This window comes from Ambystoma mexicanum, chromosome 9, assembly GCF_040938575.1.
Source record: "Ambystoma mexicanum isolate Mex_15411 chromosome 9, UKY_AmexF1_1, whole genome shotgun sequence".
Taxonomy (NCBI): Eukaryota; Metazoa; Chordata; class Amphibia; order Caudata; family Ambystomatidae; genus Ambystoma; species Ambystoma mexicanum.
The window spans coordinates 516,299,304-516,326,348 of NC_090931.1; the positions used below are offsets into that span (position 1 = coordinate 516,299,304).

The 27,045-nt window shown below is 48.0% G+C and overlaps 1 long non-coding RNA gene across 1 annotated transcript in view; it reads right to left on the minus strand.

The window, feature by feature from the left end:
- The window catches only part of LOC138488231 (uncharacterized), a 313,251-nt gene that overhangs the window by 200,021 nt on the left and 86,185 nt on the right, over nucleotides 1-27,045 (minus strand). The gene's annotated exons all lie outside the window — the stretch shown is intronic.

Sequence of the window (27,045 nt, forward strand, 5' to 3'; positions counted from 1 at the left end):
AAGGCAAAGACAAATACAACTATTACAAGCTATGGACTCCTGTCCAGTGTGCAAATACACAGGACTACAAGGACATTCAATAGCCTGCATTTCTGGACCTACTTACAAAAGCACCTTCCATCATATCAGAATGATGGGAACACACCATTCAACTGTAAGAAATCCCGTTCATAAACTGTAATATGACAAAGGTCCTGCTTTAGCACTGCCCAATTTAAATAACATTCTTCTACATGGTACAGCCAAATAACTACTTGAAGAAATCGAGCATATCCATAGAAAATATTTTGGAAGTGAAACCCACTTACAAAATTCAATGTCTTTAGAACGGCGTAGCAACAACCTTACAGATGGCAATCTTATACTACACACATGCAAAAAAGAAATACTGAAGTTTAGAAGCACATCTTCTGAAGTACCAAACCATGTGTGTGTGTTGCCGCAGGACTTTTATAAGAAATAGCACAAAAACTGTGGACATAATGTACGAAATAGAAGACCATTAAGAATCCAAGTGGTTCCAATTAGCTCTATATTATAGCAGAAAACAAATACGAAATTACTAACCCCTCAATACTTGGCAGATACTGCACTGTAAAACTTGACAACAACCAAATACCTTCACGTGCTATCACTAATAACTTGGAAATGTTCCCACTGCCAAAACCACTGCAACAACTTAACTTGTAGGAGAGCATTATAATTCAAACAGTGCACCCATTTCAAGCAATAATATGCCTTCAACCAAAAGCAGCAAAACTACCTCTCTCTGAAATACTGAAAGGCATTTGTGGCAAAGCAGTTTATTTGCCATTAGATCTCAATGAAAATGTACACACTCTGGGAGTGCAACGTCCAATAGATCAATCTTTGATTAACCTAGTAAATGGTGTACCTACAAGAGACCAAAACATTTGGCAGCACCTAGTGGACTAAAAGTTAGAGAAGCACTGCAATATCTAAAAGACAACAATGAATACTACAAAGAAATAAACATTGAAGAAAACCTGAGGGAAACAGCCGAAATAATTCAAGACTCGTCAGGAATGTTAGGAAAGATTTCTTAATTGTGGGTAATTTTCCTTCCATGTGGCAACCCCTAAACTTTTTGCTGTTGTTTTCACCATGATCTAGACTTTGCCAGAGAAGTGCAGCCTTCTGCCGCACTCCTCTGGGCTTTCGCTCCATTCTTACGGGGAAACTGACATGCCCTTAAGACAGTCAGTACCGGGAAACGCTGTTTTCCGTAGTTTCTTTATCATGTTGCAGCTTTCGTGCAACATGACACAAGAGGGTACTGTAAGCTAAGTTACTGCTCTCTTGGGTCTCTAGCCTTCTACAGGCCCTAGATACTCTTTTTGGATTGTAACTGATCGGTGCAAGTGAATCACGGACGGGAATGGTGGCAGCGATCGTTTCTTGTGTTTGAGCTCCTTTTGGCGTTTTAAGCACGTTTCTCTCGCTCAGCCCAAAATGGTGGCCTGGCTCCCAAAATGGCCAGACCACGAGGCTCCTTTGTCCTGTCCGCTGACCGTCTTGCCCCCTTCACCTTCCCCAGGTCGAGCCGACCCGGGGCCTTCCTTATTTGGGCATGTACTTTCCCGCGAAACAGATGCTTTTTCGGGCTTCTACAGGCCTTGTGTGTGCCTCCAGGATGTGGGCTGGGATGTCTGGTCCCAATTCACATCCTGGGTGCCAGAGAGTCTAGGGTGGTGTGAATGCCTGGGACCACCGTGGTCCGTGATAGGTCCACGTATGGTGTGAGTGTTGATGAGCGGATCTCCCATTGGGTCCCCTCCGTTTTGGCGCGAAGGGAACCGTGGATAAGAGGGGGCCGGAAACGCCACTACTATGTCAATCTCCTGAGTTCTCACGAACAAAGGAATACAGGAGCCAAGTATCCTGCAACCACGAGGCTGAACCAAGGAATCGCTGGTGACCCGCTGAAGGACTGCTCCTCTGCACTGCTGTCGCCTTGTGAAACCCTTTCTACCTCTGATCGAACCAGAAGGCCTGTACTGGTACTTCGACCCTTGGAATAGCGGGGACAGCTATTCTCGGCATCTTCACCATCTCCTGCACTTAAGCCTTCGGAAGTGTCTCTTGGCCATCCAGCAGACTGACCAGCCTACCCAGGAGTCTTGCTCTGTAACCGCCGCCAGGTTGTGTTGTATTTCGAGCCCTTGTCACTCTCACACGATTCGTACACTTGGCATTCCCAGGTCCAAAGTGAGTAGTGTACATTTGGCTGAGATACACACGGCCGCTCCGTTGCCCTGCTGTGGTAACAAACTGTGCGGGTTCACTTCGTTTGGGACATCTTTAATTCAACTCTGCTCCGGCAGAATCTACATGACGACGAGACGTCCCCTGCTCCCCTGAACCTGCCAGCACTGAAACTGACGCGAGAAGCCTGGGTCTGCTTGCATCGGGGACCGGTGAGTGGCATAGCTAGGAACTGGTCGCCCTCCTGCAGGAGCCCATAGCTTTTTCCCGCTGGTCAAACAGCACGCCGTTTCGTACTCGCGCTCTGCTTCTGCCCACAGTGGAGGCTGCGCATGAGTCACGGAACTCTGTTCTTCTTCATTTGTGCACCAAACTGAACTGCCTGATCCCCTCGAAGAGACTCCCCTTTTTGCCCGTTGGCACCAGCGTATGCAGGTACTTTTGAGCACAAGGCTCCACTCTTCGTAGGGCTTGGACTTCCTTTTAGTTAGGTGCCTCTGAAGGCGGACTGGGTCTAATCATTTTGCACTGCCTGTTTTCCTCCCCTTCTAGGTGGACTACACATTTCGTGCATCTAACGCTTTAGACTCGTTTGTATTTGTATATATATTGTATTGGTTTGGTATGTGTTGGTTTACTAGAGTTTTATTGTGATTTTCTCGCTACGGTCATTGTTGCAAAGGCCTTGGAATAAATGTGTATATATTTTTAATATAGCACCTGTTTGGAGTAGTTTGTAAGTGTCCTTGCTTTGTGTGCTCATTGCGGGCTTTCAGTCACCCTCACCCCTCTTGAGACTTAGTCTTGACCGCCGCGATCGCTACCCCGATTGGTCTGGCTTGTCCAGAGGTTACCCTGTTCAAAGTAATTAGGGTGGCCTTCTGAACCTCAGCGCCGCCAGGACAGAATTCAGAAATCCGTCTTAACAAGGAACTGGCCAATTTCAATTTCTAGATCCTACTACAGAATCCAATATTTAGACCATTATACAATTCACCCATATCGCTCTAAAGACACCATAGATGATGCACTGGAAACTTACCAAATGCGGCAAGCCAAAGGATCGCCAATAAGCAAATGGGAAAAAAAGTGTGGAAGCACAAGCGTTTCCTCTACTATTTCCTACTGGAAAAGAAGGAAGGTATGATGAGACACACAACAGCATCAGAATACCGCTCTTTATGAATGTATTCTGAAGACCCTCGATTCAGACAAAACGTGGAATACATATTCCACGTTCGCTTTGAAAGTGAACTAGCAACTCTGTGCTACCGAGTTGCACAAACATTGAAATCAGGTACCAATTTTCCGAATATGCCTGCTATGCAATTACAAAAAGTACAAGAAAAAGATGAAGTTTTACAGTCAAGCATTACAAATCGTTTAGCCAACATGCGTGGTACAAAAGAATACCGGTTCTTAAGACACGCAGAAGTACGCTGTATGATAAGAAACCTTGGTCCACCCACATGGTTTGTGACATTAAGTTGTGCAGAGTATGCATGGGAAGATTTGCACGATTTCCTATGCATGGCAAACAAAAACAAATATATACATAAAAACACCAGGATAACTGCTCTCTTGATCCTGTAAATGTATCAAGATATGTCCATCATCGCTTTATTGCCATGCTACACTTAATTTGTAATAAAACGATTCCTCCCCTCAGAGAAGTGCAACACTTCCTTTGGAGAAAAGAATACCAAGCCAGAGGAGCACCACATATCCACATGCTTTTGTAGATGAAAGATGCTCCTAAATTTGGTCAGGACAGTGACGCCACTGTTTTGCAGTTCATTCAGAAATATGTCACTTGTGAAATCCCTTCACAAACTACACAGTGACCTACATGTACACATTTTACAATTTCAAAGACACAAGCGTGGCAAGTATTGTCGGCGCAAATATAAAAATAAAGGGCAATACTACACCAAACACTGCTTTGGTTTCCCTAGACAAGTTTCAACAACAGGACAAGTGAACAACTTCATGTCTTTAGTTAGACATAGTGTCAAAGGTAAATAACCTAAGAACACATACTGCATACAAAGAACAGAAGGATCAATGTACATCAATGATTACAATGCAATCATTGCCCTCCTATGGAATGCAAATCTAGATGTGCAGTACATTGCAGACAATTCCACTGCAGTTGCACAATATGTCACAGCTTACTTAATAAAAGCAGAGAAAACAGTGCTCAAAGACCTCTGGGACGACATATCATCTGACAAAACACTGTCACAGAAATTGTACAGCTTTGGCATAAAAATACTCTCCCATAGAGAATGTCGCTGCTACAAAGCCGCACACCATTTAACTGGTACTGCCATGTATGGGAAATCTGAAAACATAATATGGCTAAGCCTTGGTCCTGCTAAATCCAGAAAAATAGTTCTAAAATCATATGACGACATAGAAACAATAGCCAAAAATGATCCGAACAGCCAAGACATTTTGAAAAACAATTTACTAGACACATACTACCCAAATCAGAGTACTGCTTTGGAAACCATGCGTCTATAACACAGCCCAAAACTTGACATTCAAAAATAATATTAAATCATATGAGAAGAAATTATAAGTTAATCACTGTAGTGACTAACGTACTTTTAGTCCATAGTCCCCTTTCCTTCATACTGCATGGGCGTCCCTTCCAAAGGATGGGAGACGAAACCTTTTTCACCAGAAAAAACCTTCCCCTATTAATTGAGAGGCGCGCAGGGGTGCAGCCCAGGGAGCATGCGCTGCCCTGACTCCGCCCTCCGGCACCATACTTCAGTCCCCATTGACACGTCGACAATAGAACATTGCCTAATGACACCAATAATATTAGGGGGAAGGCTGGTGGGACATATGGAGGAAAAGGGACTATGGACTAAGAGTACGGTAGTCACTAAGGTGACTAACTTAGAATTCCTCTTACGTCCCGTCCCCTTTACTCCATCCTGCATGGGCGATTACAACTGAATGTAGCCCCAGGGGTGGAGAGGAGACCCTACTTAAGCAAATAGGTTCCTGAGAACCGCCCGTCTGAAAGCCGCGTCAGATCTAGAGCCGTCATCCAAACTAATGCTTGCAGAAAGCAGAGGGAGTGGCCAAAGTGGCCTCCCTGCTTATGACTTGCCAAGGGACATGGCGCTGGAATGCAATGGCCGTTGCCTTGGCCCTGACTGCGTGGGCATGCATGTTGGCCGAAAGTGGCTTGCGCTGGACCTCGTACGCTTCCATGATGCAGAGACCATCCAGCGGGATGGAAGCACTTGGTCCTGCCCAAGAACAACTTCAGGGCACGACTGACATCCAGGCAGTGCAGCACTCTGTGCTTCGTCCTTCGTATCGGCAAAGAACGTAGGAAGGACTATTTCCTACGTCAAGTAGAAAGCAGACAGCACTTTGGACAGTAATGCTGGATATGTCTGCAGGACTACTTTGTCCCCGTGAAAGGTAGTATATGGTTCCCAGGCGACCAGCGCCTGGATCTCGCTGACTGTACGAGCCGAGGCCGTCTTGATGGTGACCAGCCCGATGTCTGCAGACGCCATTGGTTCGAACGGTTTGTAAGCCAGGGCGCCCAATACTATGTTAAGGTCCCACGCTGTGTGTGGCCTCTCGATGGGCAGGTAGAGACTTGCAAGGCCCGTCAAATGTTTCTGGAGGATAGGATTGGAGAAGATCCCCCTCCTCAGAGTTCCTGTAAGCCCCAATGGCTACAAAGTATGTACGACAGGTGTCCACCTGGACCGCTGAAAGGGCGAGGTGTGCCGAGAAGGAGATCACGTCGTCCAAAGTAGATGCCAGGTGGTCGATTACCTTGGAGTCTGTCCAGTGGCAGGACCTGGTCCATTTGCCTTTATACTGGGCCCTGGTAGCCTTGCTCCTTGTGCTCTGTATGATTGCCAGATTAGCCTGGGAGAGCCTGAGGGCCGCAGCGTTAACTGTTCAGGTACCACGCTGTGAGGGCTAGTTTCTGAGGCGCTGGTTGGATGACCTTGCCCGCCTGCTGCGCAAGAAGATGAGCTGGGCCTGTTGGGAGATATATCGGAGGCACCTCCGAGAGGCTGAGCAGCTCCGAAAACCATGGCCTGGTCGGCCACTATGGAGCTATTAGAATGATGTTGAGTTGGTGAGAGTCCTTGATCTTGCAAATCACTCTGAATCAGCGGTGTGGGCGGAAAGGAGTAAGCCTTCATGCCGTTCCACTGAAGCCAAAATGCATCGCCCAGGAAGCCGGGGCCCTGTCCCTGCCAGGAGGCAAACTGAGGGCACTTCCTGTTGTGCCAGGTGACAAAGCGATCCACCTGGGGATGACCCCACCTGTTGAAGATCTCCAGAATCACAAGGTTGTTTAGGTGCCACTTGTAATTTTCTGCTCCCAGCCTGCTGAGTCTGTCCGCCTCCAGGTTGGATTCCCCCGGTAGGTGGTCTGCCGTGAGGTGGGTGTCGTTTTCCAGGACCCATTCCCACATGCGGATTGCCAGTCTGGACAGAGGAGGGGGATCTGGTGCCTCCCTGCTTGTTGACGTAGTACATGCTGGTCAAGTTGTCTGTCTGGATGAGGACAACCTTGCCCCTGAGAAGTGGAAGGAATGCCCTGAGCGCTAGCCAGATGGCATACAGCTCCAACCAATTGATGTGGTATTCCAGCTCCTGTCGAGTCCAGGTGAAGTGGACCGAGAGACCATCCAGGGTGGCTCCCCAGCCCTCGAGCGAGGAGTCTGTGGTGATGGTGGCCTGTGGCGAGGGCGGCCAAAAGGGGCGTGCCCGTCTGTAGGTTGCAGTCCCTGGTCATGTCCGGGTGGAGAGACGGAGGAACGTTGATCATCTCGGATTGAGAGCCCCGCTCCTGATTCCACAAGGCTGCGAAGTGCAGTTGAATCCTCATCCTCAATCTTGTGTGTGTAACGGCTAACAGGACCGCTGCCAAGAGACCCAGGAGATGCTGGTACCACCACGCCGAGGTCACCTCTCTGCTGAGCAAGTGGGCAGAGGCCCTCTTCATGGCCAAGATCTTGTCCTCCAACGGAAATACCTTCTCGGAGCACATTTCCCAGGTGAGGCCCAAGATTGTCAGTCTGCGTGGGCTGCAGCTGTGATTTCTTGAGATTGAGCAAGAAGCCCAGATCGTGCAGCGTGTTCATAAGGGCATGGGAAGAGTGGTGAACGGCTTCCGGAGATGTAGCCCTGACGAGCCAGTCGTTGAGGTATGGGTAGATGTGGAGGCCCTGCGCTCTGAGGAGGGCAGCCACCGTATTCATGAGCCTGGTAAAGACCCTAGGGGCCGAATAGAAGCCAAAAGGAAGGACCTTGTACTGAAAACGGTAGCCCATGACCCTGAACCGTAGAAAAGAACAATGGGGATGCCAAATTGGGACGTGTAGGTATGTGTCCTTCAGATCCAGGGAGCACATCTAGTCTCCCTTGCACAATGTGTCTGCTATAAATGCTGGCGTAACCATCTTGAATTTCTGAAGGGGTAAGAAGAGGTTGAGGGTGGAAAGGTCCAGCACAACCCTCAGGCCAGCCTGGTTCTTCTGAATGGCGAAAATCCTGGAGTAAAAGCCCAAGCCTCGCTGGGAGGCTGGGACTTCCTCCAGCACCTGGCTCTCTACGAGCGAGCGGACCTCCGCCAGAAGAGTTGCTGTCCCAACTTGAGGGGGAGGAGGGGAGAGAGGTTGGGATAGGGAGGCGGTACCCTGTGGAGACTACGGAGAGGATCCAGGGGTCCGTGAAATTCTGGTGCCAGAAATATGCGTGGAGAGCGAGCCTGCCCCCCACTGGCAACACGTGGACCCGAATGGGTGCGTCATGCCTTTTTTCCCCTGTTGCGGAGGAGGGGGACTGGAAGCAGCCCCCACCCCTTTTGTTGCTTGTGCTGATTTTGAGACGGCGAGTGGCCTGGACCTCCGTTCTTGGAAGCCACGGAACCCTCCATATGTACGCCCCCTGTCAGAGCGCTGCTGTGACTGGGTGTACGACTTGGGCGTGGTCTTTGTCAAAATGGATAACCATTTAGCCGTTTGTGAGCCATTTTTCTTGTCCAGCTCTTCGTCCGTGGTGTAGTGGAAGCGGTCCCTCGCCTCGAACGGTAGATCTAAAATGCGTTTCTGGACATCAGGGTTGAATTTCGTCACCAGGCTGTCCTTCTCATGTCCGTAGCGATCCAGATGGCACGGGCAGAGGTGTCAAGATGGGCCACGGTGGATTCCATGAGGTCCTGCGCCACCAGCTTGGCCTCAGCGAGCACAGCCTTAAAACGTGATCGACTCCGAGTAGGGAGTTCCGGGAGGAAGTTCGCAATTTCCCACCATAACCTTTGGTTAGCGGCCGCCAGCATGGCGGCTGCGTTGTCCTGACAAAGATGCAAGGACGCGTTGGAATAGAGTTTCTTGCCGTACGCCTCCAAGATCATCTCCTCCTTGCCTAGCAGGGCCGCAGGGGAGGCGGTGGAGGACGACTGAGGCCTGGGAGTATAGTGATGCCACAGTGGTCACAGATGAGTGTGGCTGCGGATGGGCCAAGAGCTAGAGTGTATCCCCTCCATCAGCCTGGACTTGGCGTCCAGGCGTCGATTGACCGGCTGGGCCGAGTGGGGTTTGAGCCAGCCCTTCTTGGGCAGGGAGATGACATTGGTCTGCAGTGGAATCCCTGTTTTGGCAGAGGGGCGTTGCGTGAAGACTTCAGCAAGAACCCCCTCTGCCAGCTGCTCGACCTCGGGCTGGGGTAGGCCCAGGTATTCCGCCAGCCCAGTGTTTGTGGAAGGCCATGGCTGAGGATGGCGAGTCCGGATCATCCTCCTCGCCCGTGTCCTGCGGATCAGGAGGATCCTGCGGAGGAGGAGAAGTATTAGTTGGAGCCACAGGCTGGGGCACAGAAACCGCAGCCGGGTGGCTGAGGATGCGTCGGAGGCTGGTACGGAACCGCCTGAGGAGTCGGCTGGGGAGCCAGGACCAGCGGCTTCACCGGGGCGTCGGTGGAGACGCTTGTGGTGCCGCTAGCATAGTCGTGAGGACTTCCCTGGTGGCGTCTTTGAGGATAGCCCCCATACGAGGGGACTTCACGAGGCCGAGGAACCTCTCAAAAACCCCTCTTCACATGCCGTAGAGGTGGCAGGGGGTACAGACGGGGTAGACGGGAGCCGCTGCATATCCTGCCCGAATGGACACAGTGGGAAGCTGCCCTGCACATAAGAGGGATAGGCCATAGGCCACATACCTGGTTGAGGCCAGTCCCACCTTGACACTCATTCTTCGCTGCATTCCAGGAATAACGTCGGACGGGTGCCTCTGTCTGGCGGGGCGGCCATCTTGTCGAGCTGCCTGCGACGTGTTGCTCGGCTCGCTGGGCCCAGCCTCCTCCAAGACTCTTGCGTGGGGATCACAAGGCCTACCTAGCTCCTCGGGCCTAGGCCCGGGGGTCGGTAGAGCTGCATTTAGAGGCCCCCCTCAGACATATTGCTGGTACTAGCGCGTAGCCCCTCGGCCATATTGCCGGTGCAAGGGCATAGCCCCTCGGATGACAATCCAGTACAAGAACCTTCCAGTCCCTCAACACTACCACCGGGAGGATCCGAGGATCCCTCAGCCTGAGGTCCGGTAGCTGTAGCAGCCTTGGTGCACGTGCTTGTACAAGGAGGTGAACGGTCCCTCCAGCACGGGAGAGTCAGTGAAAAGGAGTCTCCTTAGCGGGGTGCAATGGAAAAAAGCGGCCCTTCCTTGGTCCGGTCTGTGTTTCACAAAGTTCTTGAGGCCCTCTGTTGGCAATTTCTGGAAGAGCTTCCTCCACCTGGCAAGTCTGTCCTTCAGAACTTTCGAGGACAGCGAGCCACACACTGTACGGGCTTGCCAACCGTGGTCTGTGCCAAGGCAACATAGGCAGAGGGCGTGGGGGTCTGAAGTTGTGAAGAGCCCGTTGCAGGATGGACACCTGCTGAACCCCATGGAAGTCGACATGCGCCGGGGAGGAGCGTGACGCCTGAGAACAGAGTACCTGAATGATCAAGACAAAAAAGTCAAAGAAGTATCCGTGCGTGGAATTACATGGCCGAAGCCAAACCCAGGAGCGCTGGTGAATTCGGCCTGTTCCAGTTGACGTGGAGAAGGGGACAGGGGTGTGGCACCGGAGGGCGGAATCAGGGCAGTGAATGCGCCGTGGGCCGCGCGCCTCTAAATTTAAAGGGGAAGAAGGTTTTTCTGGTGAAAAAGGTTCTGCCCCCCCCGTCCCTTGGAAGGGACGCCATGCAGTAAGAAGGAAAGGGGACGGGATGTAAGAGTAATGTTGATCGAGTCGAAAAATGAAGGCAGCCTAGTGAAAGTTAACACACGCAGCCTAATTAATCATATGAAATTGTCATTAAAAACTCCTCAACATAAAGAACTGTATTACATGGCCCTACTACAACTTTTTAAACCATGAAAAAAAGATTAGATACCCAGGTCTCCTATGAAGATGCATTCAAACCAAATTAAATCACTATAACATATAAATTTTACGCAGTACAAAACCATGTTAGACAATGAACTGCAACAAGAACTACTACTCCAGGCACAACCAAATATAGAAACTCCTGACAGCAGTCAACCTTCTCTAACAAGAAGCCAAGAGCCAGCAACTTGGACAGCCACTCATTACAAATGAGGCAGAATTAGCCATGACTGAAGTAGAAAACACCATGTGCCAGTATGAAGGGTCTACAGAAGACTTTCCTATACTCAAATCACAATTAAACAATGAACAGCATAGCATTTTCCTAGAAATAACTAAAATTGAACATGGTATGCAGCACGAAACTAAAACTTGTACCCGTCAAGAGTACAAACCTATACTGCTATATGCGAGTGGTCAAGCTGGTTCAGGGAAAACATTCTTAATAAAAAAACATCAGCAAGTTCCTCCAACAATTGACAAACAACAAACTGTCAGCTGTCTAACTGCCCCCAGAGGTTCAGCTTCCTACAACATAGGCGGTGTCACTTAACACCAATTGCTACTCCTTCCAGTAGAACTCCAAAACAAATTAGACTACTACAAACTTTCACCAGAAGCTGCAATGGAACTACGCAGAGTTTTGAAACAAATGAAAATGCTCCTAATAGATGAGGTGAGCATGGTCTCTAACCTAATGTTGGCTTTGATTCACATCAGATTACAAGAGGTAATAAAAAAAAAAAAGACTACGAAGAACTCTTTGGAGGAAAACACATTGTTTTCAGAGATCTTCAATTAACACCAGTTAAAGGTGAGCCTATTTTTAAAACCTTAGGGCACAAACTATGCCGTAAAACTCTTGGCAGCATAGGAAATGTCAATCTTCGGCAACATTTCCAATACAAAGAACTGAAAACATACGTCAGTCTGCAGACCTCATCTACCCCAACATTTTGAAAAATATTAGAGTTGGTGTACTATCTAAAGAAACACAATCTATATTAAATAGACACATCCATGCACTCTACGGGCATAACTCATGTGCTACTGATGTCATGGAACAATTATCACACAAAAATGTAAACTGTATGTCCTTGATGCCAACTCTTGCAAGCTGTGCACAATTCAATGAAACAATGTTGAAAAATGAAATGCAACCAATAGTTCACATTTACACCACAGACCAACTGGACGTGCACGGTATAACAACCCCTGCGTGAACAAGCCACAGCACGACTAAGTACCTTAGAAAACTCTCTAACAGCTGGTTTAGTGAAAATACTAAAATTGTCTTTAAACTGTAGAATAATGCTCAAACGAAACCTTGATGTGAAACAAGGACTAGTTAATGGAGCACTTGGTACAGTTGTTGGCTTTCAAACATACCGACGTGACAACATTATTTGTCAATATTCACTTTAACAAACTGTCAGAAGTTAAAAGGATAGGACACTCAACAGCCCGATTCCTTCTTTTCAAAGACATGTATGTACGCAGAGAACAATTTTCTTTATCTCTAGCATGCCCAGTCACCATGCATAAATCACAAACCCTAGATCAAGCATTGATGGATATTGGCAGCACAGTGTTTAACCCTTAAAGTGCCATGGGGTTTTCCCCTCAGTGCCAAGGCCTTTTTTGGTGATTTCGGTATGTCGCCATTCAATGCCTTGTAACTTTGTTACATGAGATATCTCAGCCAAATTTGCCCCCCCCCCCATGAATCCTAGGTTGCTGTAGGGGGGTGAGAGAAAATAACCAAAAAAGGCGAAAAAGTTATGTTTTTATTCAAAATAATGCCAATAAAATGATGTACAAAGAAGCCTGTGTTTTTTTCCTTGTAAGAGCTAGGAAGAAATGGTTTGCTGTGCTGAATTCCCCAATTTCCTGGCTTTCAAGAACAGGTGGAGTGGAAACAAAAATAAAAATATTTTGATGTAGTTATCAACCGTTTTGTGAGAGGTAGGCGATTTTGGCCATTTTTGCCAATTGGAAATGCATGGACAGAATGGAAGAAAAAGGTAGGAAAGCCGAATTGGAGGACAGAAAGGCATACATTTCTGAAAAGTAGAAGAAATTCCAAGTTTAGGAAGGGGTCATTTGCGCAGGTCGGGCAACAACTAGGTAGGGGAAAAAAGCGGGAAAATGAACGAGAAAAAGGTATGTGGTGGACATGGTTGGCTTAGTACGGCAATGGCTTCTATGAATTATGAGAAAAACCATGCTCAGCTCCATTCCCCCAACTCTTGCCGTTAGGAAAGCACACATTTTTTGTAGTGTTTCACAAAACAGGCATTACCACAAGCCAAACACTGAGCAAAGGTACACAGGAATTGTATGCTTACGGCCTGAACTGACGTACTTCGCATGCATTAATCAGGAAAACCAATGTGGTGAGGAACGGCAACCATGCATTTTTTGAAAGAGCACATGCAGACCTTTTCAAGGGTAGGTGACTTGTGCAGGTTACAAAAGTGTATGGTACCTAAAGCAGCGACTAAATGTAGTGCCCATTTGAGAAATGAAAGGGTTGTCTGACAAAGGGCACCAGCAAATGGTGCTAAACGTTATGAAAACCACACAAACGCAACAAATGTCATACCTTCCCGCATTCCCACAGGTGTCCCGATGAAAACGGTACCTCATGTGTGGGTGCACCTACCTGGGTGCCAAGGGGAAAGCCTAAAACACGGGTAACCCCCAAGTCTTTTCCGACAGCTGAATTTCACGATTTTTCCAGACGGGCACACCATACATATATGGGCCTCGGGTGTCCAAGTCACCAAGGAAAACGGGGAACCCCATGCATTTCCAAACAGAGAACACGCGTGGGATCCGCAGAGGTCTGACTTACGCAAATCGGCCAAGAAATGATTACCCAGAAACCCCAGCAAAGTCCGAAATGTGGCAAACCCCCCCCCCCCATTTTCCGCACATTTCACTCGGCTCACCCACCGAAACACGCCGCCAACAACAGATGTCATACCTTCCCGAGTTCCCACAGGTGTGCCGACGAAAACGGTACCTCACGTGTGGGTGCACCTACCGGGGCGCAAAAGGAAAAGGGTAACCCACTTGTAACCCCAAACCTTTCAGCACAGCACATTTTGTCTGTGTGGGATACCTACAGATTTGGGCCTAGGGTGTCGAAGCCAGCAAGGAAAACAGGGAACCCCATGCATTTCTGAAAAGAAGACACCCGTGGGAATCCAAAGATGTCGGACTTGTGCAAATCTCCCCAGAATGTATTACCCACAAGCCCCGCCAAAGACCCACTTGGGAGAAGGGTGCTCAAGGCCAGGGATATTACCGCCGACTTTGTGGAACTCTGGCTGGCCTGCGTTACAGCTTCTCCCCACCAGGGAGTCCCGGCAGTGTGCCAATACCTCCCTGAACGGAAAAGCTGTACTGCAGCCCAGCCGCAACTCCAGGACGGTTAGAGGTAATGTCCCGGCCTTGGACATCCATGCACCATGTGGGTGTACCCTCCCCTAAGCACAGCTGCAGCTCCAGGGATCCCCGGCAGGATCCCCACTCCTCCACGGAAGTGACACCTATAACATAGCACAGCCAGAGCCGCAGCCTGGGTTTGCAGACGGACAACCCATATGGGAGGCATCCACTCCCAGGGAAACACCAATGTTCTGCTGGCATGGGGGGAAAATCTGTGGCCTGCCCCTGCAATTGTGTCCCAGCCCACCAAACTATCTGCCCAGACGGCCCATTCCCACCCACACCACCAACAATACAGCCCCAGCCTCACCCACCCGACTGACAGTGGGCCCTAACCATAGAATAATAAAAAACAGTACTCGCATAACGTTGCAGCTGCTCGCGTAGAAAAAGCTGTAAACAGGATAGAAAACATGTGTTCCCTACAGTTACACCCGCAAAAACTAATCAATAATTTCCAAGAATGCCCCCCCATCCCCTTGCAAGCCATCCTTGGTGGTCTACTGTACCTCACCCCTCCGCCCTAGTGAAAACCCATTTGCCCCTTCCTACGGGCAGATATCTGCCCCCAGAGAGGGCTGCATGAGGTGCCCCCCCACACTCCATTTGGGGTGGGGGAGAAGGCCACCCCAAAACATTGGACAGGCCCCCAATGGATGGGGAAGCAGGGTTTCGGCACCCTTGGGCCAGATTGCCTCTCTGCGCCAAAGCAAGTTTGGTAAACAAAGAAAAAAATTGAAAATGGCAGGCTGCACTTTAGGGGGGCTGAAGGGCACCCTAAACCACCAGGTAATTTTCTAAAGTAATGGGGGGCAACCCTCTACCCCACACCAAATGCAGGGGACATCTCATGCAGCCCTCCCTGGGGCCAGATGCCCCTTCCTAGGAGCAGATATTTGCCCCCAGGGAGGGCTACAAGGGGTGCTCCCATTGCCGCTTGGGGTGAGGGCCACCCCCCTTTTCCATAAAATAAATCCCTGGTGGCTAGTGCCCGCCCCCCACTCCCACCCCAAACTCCCTTTTGTTTTTTTTTTCTTTCTTTTTCATTTTGCCCCCTTCCCTGGTGTGGGAGGGGGAGGGCCACCACCATTTCATGGGTAAAAAAAATCCCTGGTGCCTAGTGGCCCCCACCCCCATTGCATTTTTCTTTTTTGTTTTTTTCAATTTGTCCCCCTCCCTGGGGGCAGAACAGCCATCTGACCCCAGGGTTCTGCACATATGTGCCCCCTTTGCTTGTGGGGCCGTGGGGGGGGGTTTACCTTAAGCAACCACAACCTCTCCCCGCCTCTCAGACAGATCCCTGGTGTCTAGTGGCCATTGCTGGGCGCAGATTGAGCCAGCAATGCTTTCACAAAAGGTGATGTTGGAAAAGGGAGGATCTCCCCTTTCCAACGACACCTCCCTCGATCTCCGGCTTGCAATACAGCCGGAGATCTATGGGGAGAAAGGTGCAGACTCGCCTTTCATTTACACTGCAGCAGCCCAAAATGGCTTTCATGCAAGCGTGCATTAGGCACGCCATGAAATTGAAGGTAATCCAGCCCCCGTGGTAGTGAGGGGGGACCCCCCCCTCACATAGACCAGGGGTTGGATTAGTTTTGAGCGATCCCTGCTTTGCAGGGATCACTCAAAACAGAGTGCCAAAAAGGACGAGCTATCTCGTCCTTGGCACTTAAGGGGTTAAAGAAGGCATGAGATACTTAGCACCTTCACGATTTCATACACTTGAAGGACTATTTCTAGTCAACTTTTGTGCAAGTAAAGTAAACGCTGATATTCCTTGCATTGTAAGTACAATAGACTATGTGCACTGTATGCACCCCATCTCAAAACCTAGCCTGATCCTCAAAAAGCAAAAGTTTTTAAAAGAAAACTATTTCAGACTCAAATTATACAGGATCTCACAACAATACCTCCAAAGAAAATAAAAGAAGCTAATACATCAATGACCACAACCAAACAAGTATCTACTGCACAAACAAAAGCAACTACCCAACTAAACAACTAAACAACGTGCACTTTCATCAATTTTTCCAATGCAACTGGTGTAAATTGCTTTGCAAATTTAGCAATCAATATTCTATTCCAATTGCCACCAATTGTTGAAAACTGGACAGACCAATTATGTTTGCAAATGTTAGTCCTTCATAGAAATGCAAGCATCAATCCTGACAACACTTAGTGTTTCTGGAATAAGGCAGGAATTGGACTATTGTGCTGGACTGGTCAGATTCACTTTAAACACACAAGTAGATCCACAAGAATGTCTAATGTACTTACTACAAGAACTGGAAAACAAAAACACCTATAAATGAAATCTTCCAGATTTCATACGTGTGGAAACATACATGCACTCTCTGCAGCCATGTGGCACAGGAACAAGTCCCTAATGAACGCTTTGTGTATGTATCCATACCCAAATGTGAATCCATTCCATTTCAGCAGCTTGAACAAAATGCAAACCATGGCAGATTATGTACTACTTGCAATTCCGATAATCATTCCACCTTACAAATACAGTCACATAGTGAAAACGTAATAGTAATGCTTTTGCGTAACAATGCAGATGGTACCAAAAACGACTGCAAGCTGACTGGATTCACACATTGACAAGTATCACTTGGCAAGAAAACCTTCACAACAGTAGGCATAATCTACCACGCAGGAGCCACAACCAATGCAGGTCACTACACTGCATACATAAAGAAATGTGGATGGTTCGAATGTAATGATACTTCTATTACTCTAAAACAAAGATTACCAGCAGACCTTGTAAACTCTTACTTAATATTCTTAAAATCAAAATGTATTCACTAATCGGAGTATGAACATCTACAAAATGTTCTCAATAACCTTTAAATCCATTAACTAATAGAATAAGGCAACAGCTAACAGTGAAAAACTATAAACAGTGGTTACTACGCCAACTGGTATCCAACTAGAATCAGAAAACTGCAATATACATTTTTCTAATGAAACCCTGCAACGCTACCCTCCACAACTTAAAAACGATCAACAGTTAGAATTCGCCAACAAGTATCTAACTGCCCCAAAATTCTGCAACAGCCAAAAAGATAAATGAATACTGCTAAAATGCAACAAGAAATAAACAATTAGAATACACCAACTGGTTTCTAACTGCAATAATAGTACCACTACCTCCAAACCAAAAACCATACACCTATTCAATTCCTCCTACTGAAATCAACCACTGAAAAAGATTGCACCATAACGTAGAAAGTTTTTTTTTTATACTGCATGGATTTTCTTTTTCCCCGCAGACCCAATGATTATACGAACAAACACAGGAACTGAGCAAATTGCACAGTACACTGATTTGAAGCATAGTACTTGCAAAGTGCTAACTATGAGGGTCGAAAAACTACAGAAATGTCTACTATGCAATGCAATAACTCATTACAAACTACCTACACTAACATGTGATCTTTTCTTTTTATCACTGAGAATGAAAAAACAAGCTCTGCTCCAATTTCCCATACCATGCAAAAAACTGCATACAACCTCAACAAAGCAAACAGTAAGTATACAATGATTGCAGTCACAACCACTGCAACATAACACACCTATGTAAGCAAACACCTGACCATGGACCACAACCCAAAATGTTCCCTTGCATGGGTGTGCTATGCTGGGGTGCTTGTGACCAGGACCTACAGTCTTGGGTGCATGGCCTGGCCAAAAAACTCCATACAGCCCCAACAAAGCAAAAAGTATACAATGATTGCAGTCACAACCACTGCAACATAACACACCTATGTAAGCAAACACCTGACCATGGACCACAACCAAAAATGTTTACTTGCATGGGTGTGTTATGGTGCGGTGGTTGTGGCCAGGGCCTAGAGTCTTGGCTGCAACCACCACAGCACAACACACTCATGCAAGCAAACACCTGCCCACTGATCACAACCCAAAAACAAACACAACCACAATTAACATCCTAAAACAATAATTACAGCCAATACACAAAGTCTTCAATACATACCCTCTTCACCCAATACTCTACTAACTACCCAAAACCAATATATCAAGCATAGTAAAATACCCAGTAATGTGGTCAGTGTTTAGTATGTCTGCGGACAACCGCGGCGACCGGGGACACCGCAATCACATCACGGCCTTCTCCCACCTAAACAAATACAGCAATTGACCCATATCTCACTTTCCCACCCTCTCCAGCCACTCTTCCACACCAACAACCCCCCCCAAAATTAGATTTCTGCTCTATTCCACGCTGCCCTGTCCGCAGACATCTGCAAATCCAACATGGTGGGCGCATCAAGAAAATGTGACGGACCTCATGGTGCACTCCAACCAATCAGCGAACACTTTTCTTGTACACGGACATGACCGCGACCCACTAGCCAATCGGAGTCATGTCTGCAGAGCTAATAGCGAAGTGTGTCCGTGGAGCGGACCCAGATGTTATTTTTTGGACCTGCTTTTTGGTCATTTAAAAAAAAAGAAACTACTGGATGGAATTCCACCAAATTTACAAAAAGCACACTTTCAGGACCAAGCTGCCGCTCCTGCTGCAAATTTGGTGAAAATCCATCCAGCGGTTTAGGCTGCAGGCGTGAGCAAAGTATTTTTCCAGTCTATGGAGAAAATAAAAATGTTGCACCCCCCCCCCCCTTGACGAAACCTCACCAAACTTTGCACAAAATAAAAGTCAGAGCGGGCCATCTACTTTTTTTTTTTTTTTACAAAGTTTGGTGAGGTTTCGTCAAGGGGGGTGGGCGCAAAGTTATAAGCCGCCCAAAAAGTGCTCTTCCAATGGGTTTAGCAAATTACTTAACCATAATTACACGGCCGCTACCGTGGGAGGGAGTATATATATATACATATATATATATACATACTATACATACATATATATATACATATATACATACATACTGTATACATACATACTGTATACATACATACATACAGTATACATACTATATACATACACTAAATATATATATACACATACATACACTGTATACATACAGTATACATACTATATACATTAAATATATATACACATACATACACTATATATACACTATATATATACTATATATACATACATAATATATATACACACATATATACACATATATACATACATAAATATAAACATACATAAATATATACATATACACATATATATACATACCTTACTCACCGTAATCGTATTTCTGATGCTTGTATCTGCTCAGATTCACATGCTGTGCATAGGCTGACATCTAGTGGAAGCTGCGGAGTATTACAGTTTATTTTTCAAACTCAAAAAAGGGCGTCGACACAGGGCGTGCCAGTAATACTATCCCTAGTGTGACGTCCACTGTACCATGACCCCTCACAGGTCTGGGACCCTCAGATTGTATTTTTTCTGACATAAGGTGGCATGAGGAGTAGCGGGAGTACAGATAATCCAAGCAGATAGAAAGGTAAGACTACAAGCATCCATGCGCCTTCTCTCAGAGGGGAGGAAGGGTGGGTCGCATGTGAATCTAAGCAGATACAAGCATCAGAAATACGATTACGGTGAGTAATGTACCCTCTGAGGCTTGTGGAATCTGCTTAGATCACATGCTGTGCATAGATTAGCGAGCAGGACCTGAAGAAAGAGGTGGGATGTGAGAAGGGTCATGAGCAAATAAATGTCTTAGAATCGCTTGTCCCACTTGTGTATCTGTCTTGGAATGAGTGTCAATGCAGTAGTGCTGAGTAAAAGTGTGAATAGAGCTCCAAGTAGCTGCTTTGCAAATGGTGTCAAGGGGTACATTTGCAATGAAAGCCAGAGTGGCCCCAATGCCTCTTGTAGAGTGGGCCCTAGGCGTGAAAGGCAGAGTCTTTTCAGAAAGTGAGTAACACAGCTGGATACAGTTAATAATCCACGAAGAGATGGCACCTTTAGAGACGCGATCCCCCTCTCTGCCTGTAGCTACGGAGACAAACAGCTGATCTGTTTTCCTTAGGGGTCTGGTCTTGTTTACATATTCACCTCATCCGAGCTTTGTGGTTTTTGGAAGAAAGCCGTAAGCTCGATGGACTGGTTCACGGGGAATTTTGAAATAAACTTAGGTGAGAACCTAGGTGGTGTGCGTAAAACCAGTTTATCTTTATGGACAGTAAAGAAGGGATCTTGCACTGACAAAGCCTAAATTTCACTGACTCTTCTTATAGATGTAATTGCTACTAAGTAGGCCGTTTTGTAAGTCGGTGTTTGAGACTGCTTTTGTGCATAGGCTCGAAAAGGGGGCCCATGAGCTTAGATAGCACCATGTTTAGGTCCCATCCTGGTGGTGGGTTTGAAATAGGAGGGTGAAGTCTCTTTACTCCTTCCATGAAGGCTTTAACTAATGGTACTTTCCACCACAACACCTTGTTATGGGAAGTGGTGTAAGCTGACAGGGCTGCCAGGTGTACCTTCAGTGAGTTAAAAACCAGTCCTGCGTCCAGCAGATGGAGCATGTATGTAACAATAGTGGAAGGAGTGCAATCAACTGGGTTGATTTGTTTATTCTGGCACCAGATAACAAATCTCTTCCATTTGTCAAAGTAGCAGTGCCTCGTGTTAGGTTTCCTAGATTCCTTTAGGATGTCCATATACCTCTGTGGTAAATTGAGATGTCCGAACTCTATGACCTCAGGAGCCATGCTGCCAGGTTCGTTAAGTTGGGTTGAGGATGCACTGTTTGACCTTGGTGCTGGGACAGTAGGTTGTACCAGCCCGGAAGTTTGATGGGTTCGCACACCGCCAATCTGCGTAAGTGTGGGAACCACGGTTGTCTTGCCCACATGGGAGCAACTAGGACGAGCGTCATCGATTCTGTTTATCTTGTTGACCACCTTCCTGATTAGAGGAGTTGGTGGAAAAGCATACGCAAACATCCCTGACCAGTTCATCCAAAGGGCGTTCCAGGTTCCCCCAACCAGACTCCCAGGGGATGCAAATCCTGGGCACTGTCTGTTTTCGCTTGTAATAGGTCTATAGTGGGGAAACCCCACTGAGAGAAGATATCTTCTACGACTTCTCTGTGTAGACACCATTCGTGTTCCTCTGGGAGGGGGTCTCTGCTCAGAACATCCGCTAGGGAATTGAGATCCCCTGGAACATGTTGCGATGACAGGAAGATGTTCCGTCTGAGTGCCCATATTCAGATTTTCTGGGCAAGCTTGGACAGATTTGGCGACCGAGTCCCTCCTTGCTTGTTCAGGTAGAACATGACTGTAGTGCTGTCCGTCCGGATTTGCACTGACAGATTTAACAGGTAGGGCTTGAACGCTTGAAGTGCTCTGAATACTGCCAGAAGCTCTAACAGGTTGATAGATTCTTGGCCACTGAGTGCGACCAGAGACCCTGAGCTGTGTGGTGGAGATGGTGAGCTCCCCACCCAGTCAGGCATGCATCGGTTGTGACTACCGCCTGTATCTCGGGATCGTAAAAGGGTTTCCCCTTGGACAGATTCTCTCTTGTCCACCAGTGAAGGCTTTATACAAGTGTTGGCGAAACGACCACTAGATCGTCCCACTGAACACTTGCCTGAGACCACTGTTTTGCCAACCATTCCTGCATGGGACGTATGCGCAGGCGCGCGTGGGGACCAGGTAAATACATGACGCCATCATGCCCAGCAAACGCATTGCTTTGAGTACCGTTATCTGGCAACCGGACTGATATTGCGGAATTTGCAGCAGTATATTTCAAATTCTTTCCTCGGAAGGAAAGGTTAACCCCTCTTGAGTGTCTAGGATAGCTCCTAGGAACTGTTTGGATGTGCTTGGCACCAGACTTGACTTTTTCTCGTTCATTGAGAAGCCCAATTCGAAGAGGAGGTCGATAGTCCTTTGAATGTTTGCTCTGCAAATTACTGGGGTCTCCCCCGTGATGAGCCAGTCGTCCAGGTAAGGGTACACCGGGATTGCATCCCTGCGTAGGTGTGCTGCCGCCACCGCCAGTACCTTGGTGAATACCCTTGGAGCCGAAGCTATCCCGAAGGGCAGTACCTTGAACTGGTAGTGCCGACTGTCCACCTTGAAACGCAAGTACTTTCTGTGCGCTGGGAACATGGAAATATGAAAATAGGCATCTTTCATGTCCAATGTTGCCATGTAATCCCCTTTTTTAGGAGGGGGATTATCTCCTGGAGAGTAGTCATGCGAAACTTTTGGGGCTTGACATACTTGTTTGCAGGCCGTAAATCCAATACTGGGAGCATTGTCAAATCTTTTTTTGGCACAAGGAAGTAAGTTGAATAAATACCCTTGTTTACCTGGTGTCCTGGGACGAGTTCTATCGCGTCCTTTGCTAGCAGATTGACGATCTACTCGAAGAGGATCTTCTGGTGGTCCAAGGAATGTATTTTTTGTCGTGGAGGATGGTTTCTGGGACGCTCTAACAGTTCTATGCAGTACCCTGCGGATACTGTGGACAGCACCCATCTGTCTGATGTGTTCTCTTCCCAAGCTTGGGTGAAGTTGGAAATGCGTCCCCCTACTGGGTTTCTGTGAGAAGGGACCTTGAACGGAGCGTCACTGTTTTGGTGGAGGCGTGCCGCCTCCTCTACTGGGGCTGCCTCTACCTTTTCCGCATCCTCTTTTATTACCCCTGCCGTAACCCTAGGTAGACTGTTGGTTATTATTGCTCCACAGTGTACCCTGCCCCTGGGAATAGTTAGATTCTCTCTGGGAATTTTGGCCACGTGGGCGATGAAAATTGCCATTCCCTCTCTGATTAGGGGGTTTATTGGTTAGTTGGCCTAGGGATTTGAGCGTTTCATACTCGTCCTTGGCCCTTTTCAGCGCGTCCTCGACCGCCTTACCAAACAGATCCGGCTCCACCGGTTTATCCAACAATGATGCTTGGGTTTCAGCTTTGAATTCAGACTGCCGTAACCAAGCGTGTCTCTTGATAACAGTTCCTTCTGCTATCAATCTGCCGGCGTTATCCGCGGCATCAAAGGTTGCCTATAAATTCAACCGGACACGGGTCTGCCCTCCGCCGAAACTCGTGCCAACAGGCTCTTTAAGGGTTCTGGGGCGGAGTCTATGAGTGCCGCAACTTCTTCCCACTGATGGCAGTTGTAGCTGGCCAACAGGGTGGTGGAGTTGGCAATCCTTGCCTGGTAGGCGGAAGTGGAGGCTACTTTCCTGACCAAACCATACAGTTTCTTGCACTCCTTGTCAGGAGGAGCTTTGGACGATGACGAGGGTGTCCCAGCCCTCTTACGGGTGTTTGTAACAACCAGGGAGTCTGGCTTCAGATGCCCCCTTATATACAGTGGGTCTGATTGGACTGCCCTGAAAAGTTTTTCAATCCTGGGGTTCACTGTTCTGGTGAGGTTAGGATTTACGAGTGAAGGGTCTATTCTCCTCTGAATAGACTTCAGGATAGGGATGGCCCGAGCAACAGGCCTCCTTTCTCCCACTAACTCTTCGGCGAAGTCCCTCTCCTCTTGAGCACCCCGAGTGTCAATGTGGAAATGTTCAGCTGCTCGAGACAGAACTTCATTCAGGAGAGGTTGGTTGTCGACAGGGGAGTCGGTAACCGGGGGTTCCTTCTCTACAGGGGAATCTACTCTGTAGGTTTACGGGTCATCCTCATCCTCTTCTTGATCCTCATCATCCCCATAGTAGCCCGTACCAGTTTGTTCTTCCAACATGCCCAAATCTGGATCCTCACAAAAGGATGTCTCTCCTTGATACTCAGAGTAGGGCTGTACATAGAAGGGGTCCGAAGACCGTGTTGGTGTTTCAAACCGGGACTTTTTACTTGGAGGTATAGGATCCTTAGAGCCTGAGGGTGCTGACCCGTCGGGAGTATAAGAGAGAAAGTGTTCAGGGTTTTTTGCGTAAAAATCTGCCAATGATGACATCCTTGACATGACCCTGTCTATGTCATCACTAGACCATTCTCTAGAACTGGGGATGACTCTTTCTGGAAGTTTCTCTGACTTATCCTGACTAGACTTGGTGGTCTGAGTAGGGGTCTTTGTGATAGCAGAAGACTTGGACTGGTCTGTCTGTTTATGTGGAGTGTTTTACAGGTGTGGAAGTAGGCAGAGGCTGCTTCCTTTGTTGTTTTTCCCCCTCCCCGTGAGTGGAAGAGTGGTAACCCTGTTTTTTCGCCCCTTCAAAGCCTTTCGACGCCTGGCATCGAGGTTTGGGGGTAGTGTCCCTATCCTTCGAGTGTGGAGGTAGGGGTTCGGGAGCCGCCGTAACGCGGTCTGTGGGCACCGACTCCTGGAGTGCGGTCTGGGGATGGAAGTCATCTTCGTCCTCCGACGATCGAACTTCCGTTACCTTGGGGAGCGAGGCACTCTTGGCAACAGTGGATGATTTCCTGGAGTCATGCGGCGATCTTGATCGAGAACGCCCAGAGGACGCCGATTCGGACCGTTGACGCCTGGCATGGTGGGCCCAACGCTTGATCGAACGGTCCTTAAGTGTTTTGGGTTTAAACCTACTACACGCTCTGCAGTTCGCCTCGGGGTGGTCCCTCGGCAAGCAGAGATTGCACGTGGAGTGCCTGTCGACCCAAGGGTATTTGCGGTTGCACTTGCGGCAGAATTGGAAAGGGGTACCCTCCATATGCACCTTGTGGCAGCGGGCTTGTAAGTGTAGGAATATAGAAGAATGTACCTATATACCAAAAGAGTGTAGAGTATGTCCACCCCCCACTCTCCCTACTTGCAGGGCCGAGGCCAGAGGCCTTCCGAGGCCCAAATCCGCCGTGCAGCTGCCGACGGTCGAATTCTTCTCCGGGCCGGCGTCAAGTATGGTAGTTTGGTGACTCGACGTTGGGGTGGAGAAATAGGTAAATTTAACAATATTTAGCAAAAGTATGGCTAAGGCCAGGGAACTCCGCAAAATGCTTCTGACAAGTATGGCGGAAAGAAACAATGAGGGTCCCAGACGCGTGAGGGATCATGGGTACAGTGGACGTCACACTAGGGATAGTATTACTGGCACGCCCTGTGTCGACGCCCTTTTACGAGTTTCGAAAAACAAACTAATACTCCGCAGCTTCCACTAGATGTCGGCCTATGCACAGCATGTGATCTAAGCAGATTCCACAAGCCTCAGAAATATATATATATATATATATGCATTTGAAGTTCAACAGTAGTTATGAACAGTAATACTTTTAAACTAACACAATCCTACTATAATACATATATACAAGACCAAGTGGCCTAAAGGGGTAATGCACGAAATGGGTCCACAACCTGAAAAGTAAAGGAAGCAGGCAGTGCAAAGTCTTTAAGCAATACTGCAGTAATCACAATCCTAACTGAAAGGCAGTCCGGTCCCTAAGAAGAGTGGAGCCTATTGCTCAAAATGTACTTGCAAAGCTGGCGCGCAAACAGTAGTGCAGATGGCCGACAACCGAGTCTCTTGTAGGGTCTGCAGCAGCTCAGGAAGGTGGGTGAGGTGATGCAGAATAAGTTCCCATTATTTGAGGAGGGGCTCCCCAAGAGGGCAAAACAAGTTCCAGGAGTTGGGAATAGCTCAGGCTATCTGTGGAAAAGAGAGGGGCCCTCAGGGGCCACTCATGCGTAAAAATTGATGGATGCGCTAGGGGCCACCGGTAACAGTTGCAAGTAATCACCGATCCCTGGCGCACTGTGGACCAAACTTCAGCAGCCGAGTCCACTTTAGTCGCAGGTTAAAATGCGGCAATTGTGCGGCTCTGCAGCGAAGTTACAGCAATGATTCCCAAACGGGAACTGGGCAATTTCTCTGTTCCTGGGGGATGGATCAGGCCAGTTTCACTATAACTGGCTTCAGGGCACAGGGGGGGGGGGGAGAGCTGGGGGGGTCTGGGGCACACCAGCGAAGTTCGTCACCACGGCTGGGCGACACAGTAACCCGCACGTACTCCGGTTCGGGCGCTCGCCCTTTACTTCAGACCTGAGAACGAGTGCACGAAATTCAGTGTGAGAGTGCCGGGAACACAGTTTGCGATGTACCAAGTTTCAAGGGTCTCCTCAAATTAGCAGCAGTGTCAGAGCAAAGGTCCTGCACAAGCTGGTCAGTCCACTGGTTGGCCCAGGGACAATTCCAAGAAGGCTTACTTGCAGGGAGTGATGAAGGTGCAGAGAATAGTTAGTCCCACTATTCCAATGGGTCGAAGCGTCTTCGCAGACCTTCTGGTTCGATCAGATGCAGACGGGTCCAGCTGGACAGCGGGCTCAGGGTGCCAAACCTTACAGCGGGTCACCAGCAGTTCCTCGACTCAGCTTCTTAGTTTCAGGATACTTCGATCCTATCCTTCGTTCAGTAAGAACTCAAGAGATTGACAAGGTATGGGTGTCTGGAGCCTTCTCTTATCCAGAATCTCCTTTGTTCCAAAACGAAGAGGATCCAATGGGAGATCTGCTCACATGCATGCACACCATACATGGACCAATCATGGACCACGGTGGTGTATTGGAACCAGACAGTCCAACCCACATCCTGGAAGCGCAAACACACAAGGCATGCAGAAGCCTGCAAAAGCTTGGCGTTCCGCGGTAGAATGCATGCCCAAATGAGGACTGACCCGGGTCGGTTCGACCTGGGGAAGGTGAAGGTGCAATATGGCAAAAGGACAGGTCAAAGAACCTCGGCGCATGGCCATTTTGGAGCCAGGCCACCTTTCTGTGCCAAACGTAGTTTGCATGGCAGGAAAGGGTTAAAATATATGAAAAATAAGCGGCCACCAGCCCTGTCCAAGGCACATCTGCACTTCTATAAAAAAAAAAAAAATCCTTCGAGGGAGTCTAGGGCCCTGGGAACTGACAGGAGGACCCAAGCAAACTGTACTGTAAGGTACATTGTGCACTTATAACATGTTGCAGAAAATGTGCAACATTGAAAAGAACTAAGCAAACAAAGTATCCCAGTACTGACAGCTTTTAAGGGCATGTCAGTTTCCCCATA